The following is a 3,106-nucleotide window of genomic DNA, read 5'->3' on the forward strand; positions in this document are numbered from 1 at the left end:
TATAAAATATTTTAAATATATAATATAATATATATTTAAAATATATTACATATTAAATAAAATATATTTAATTAATTGATTACTAAATAATTTGCCACTAGAAGGCAACATTAGGTGCCATCTCTTATTAAATTTAATCATTATAATTAAATTAATATCTATTAAATAATTTAGAATATTCTGGAAGAAAAGAATTGGCCTGGAGCAGTATTTGAACCTGTAACTCCTGCTTACCATGCAGATGCATTGGCAGTTACGCTACTCAAGCCTACAGTCTGATCATCTTTTCCAGACATTTAAATATGATATAACCATCCTAGGTTGAGCAATGGCCATCAGAGTGCCATGAGGAGTTTATAGGACAAGGGCATTCCAGTTGGCACTGTAAGTAAACAATGATGATTATATCATACTTAAATATGTATGATATAATCATCCTCGTGTAGCATAACTGGCAATGCATCCGCAGAGTAAGGAGTTGTTGTGGGTTCGAGTCCGGCAGTGGGCCGATTCTTTTCTTCCAGAATATTCTAAATTATTTCTCTCTTCTTGGTGCCATATCAGATTCCTGACGTCGGCGACACCTGGCGTAGGTTTGTAATCCGCCAAGGTGTATACTAGGGAAAGTTACTACCCAGAGTGGTTTCCCGTTGCCTTCTCTGGGGCGCGATGTTACGCGAGGGAAACTAATGCCTTCCGGGAGGACTTTTATGGGGAACTGGCCTCCTATTTAGTCGTTATTGGCAAGGAGAAAACCCGGAAAACTCCAAGCAGCCAGCCTGTCCGATCGCGGCGCGAACCCACGACCGAACTCCCAGTGTTTAGGGTACGAAGACCACTCGGCCACTGGTGGGCACCTAAATTATTTAATAAATATTAATTTAATTATAATTATTAAATTTAATAAGAGATGGCACCTAACGTAACCTTCTAGTTGCAAATTATTTAATTAATTAATTAAATATATTCACAGAAAAATAGTCCAATGTAATCCCGTGGTTGTTTGGCTTTGTTTTTATTTTATGTACATTACATTCAACTTTCAACAGTCTGACATTATCACAATCGAGGAAATGCTGAATTACCAAATAATCCTATAATTTAATTTTATCTGCACTACACACAGCACATATATTATAGTTTTTCATTCATTTTTATGATTTAAATTATTTGTTAGAAAAAAATAATTAAAATATTCAAAATACAATAAAAATGAATATACAGTAGAACCTCTATATTTGTAATATTCAGTATTTGTCACATTTTCATGACTTCCCCCCCAAATTTGTCACTATTTTCTGTATTTGTTGTCATTCGCAACACAGCAGTGGTGCTATAATCGCACACACACACACACACCAATCAGCTAGCTGTGTTAGCTAAGTGTTGCCAATTTAGCTAATTTTTTGCTAGATTTAGTGGATTTATAAACAATCTAGCTATGCAAATTTCCTAAATTAAGATGGCTTAGCTATTTTTATAATACTATCTAGATATAAACAAAAATCAAACAATTTTAATGGAAACAATATGATTTGAATATTTTTATTAAAATGTCTAGCTATAAATTTGAATTTTGAGTTTGCAACACTATGTCAGCTAGCTGTAGTTAATCAGTCTGCTTTGTGCAGTTGTGTGTGTTCTTGGTTTCTTGCGTTAATTATTTTCAAAAACTCAAGTTCCAATGGCTCCAACAAAGCACTCTGAAGAAAAATAGCAAAAAAAAGGAAAGCTGTTAGAACAACAAGAGATAAAAAAAATTATTGCTAAGTCTGAAAATGGAAAAAGAAAGGTTGCGAGCCTAAGTTTTCATCTCTAAAGCCTGAATGTCAAATGTTGAGTGCCGCCATCTTGTAAGCCTAGAAGTTTGACAATGGCCTTTGGAATGTCATTGGAGTAATGCTCAACATTCCAAACACCATTATCAAACTTCTAGGCTTACAAGATGGCGGCGCTCAACATTTGACATTCATGTTTTAGAGATGAAAATTTCAGCCGGAACCTCTCTAGTATTTCCAACTTAGCAAAAGAATTTAATATACCGAAATCATAATTGGAATTACCTAATGTTTTAATTGATGATATGTCTTCTAAACAATAATAATCTTACTCTTCTTCTTCTACTATACAGTACTGTATTTATTTAGTACAATAAAGATAAAGTTTTACATACAACAAAATTTTTATTCTTGTATCTTTTTTTAGGATGGGAATGGATTAATTGAATATCATTTATTTATTATGAGAAAAATTGTTTCTATAGTTTTCATTTTCCATATTCGTTAGATCTTTAGGAACAGATTAATGACGAATATAGAGGTTCCACTGTAGTTGTAAAACTATGAATTTTCAATTATAAGTTTTTTTAAAAACTTAATCAGTTATCATCTTATAATATTGTTTGGTATTAGTACATTTAAAATGATAAAAAAAAAATGAATTTCAACAGTTTTCTTTTAACCAAAGCATGCTAACTGGTAATTGCAATCTACTCATAGCCCAAAAACTGAATGTTAAAGTATTGAATTCAATTAAATGGCCTATCTACATCTTTAAACCATGTAAGTTAAAATAAACAGTTATACTATTGATTCTATAACATAAAACAGACAACTTATATAGCTAAAAGTTTCTGTGTATTATATATATATATAATATGCCAATATAGAATTCATTCTGTAAATCTTGCTAATTTAGAATGTTAGGGTTCAGACCACTGCCTTAAAGTGAATCACAGACTTTTCCCTTTGCTAGAGCACATAAAAGCATAAAATTTATTTTGACTATCATTACAGTAGAGCGTCGATTTTCCGAATCAATTGGGGACTGGGGTTGTCCGGATAACTGATATTTCGGATAACTGATTTACGTACGAAAAAATAGTTTAACGTATCCGATGTCGAAATTTTTATCCGTTGCGTGTCGCTTCGCGTTGAATTTTCGTCGATGTTAAGCCTAACAAAGACTATTGTATCGTTAAAAATTATTTTTTTATTTTGTACAAACAAAATAAATATATTGAAAAATATAAAAATAATAAAAAATTATACTTCAGATGTTAATTTAGTATCAAAAACGTAAAATATTTGAGTAGCCCAAGACATAG

The 3,106-nt window shown here is 31.6% G+C and overlaps 1 protein-coding gene across 1 annotated transcript in view; it reads right to left on the reverse strand.

Moving 5' to 3' along the window:
• Positions 1-3,106, reverse strand: part of LOC111622082 — a 62,459-nt gene that overhangs the window by 32,612 nt on the left and 26,741 nt on the right. The window lies entirely within an intron of this gene.

This window comes from Centruroides sculpturatus, unplaced genomic scaffold (genome assembly GCF_000671375.1).
Source record: "Centruroides sculpturatus isolate CEXI.00-Female unplaced genomic scaffold, Cexi_2.0 scaffold14, whole genome shotgun sequence".
NCBI classification, from domain to species: Eukaryota; Metazoa; Arthropoda; class Arachnida; order Scorpiones; family Buthidae; genus Centruroides; species Centruroides sculpturatus.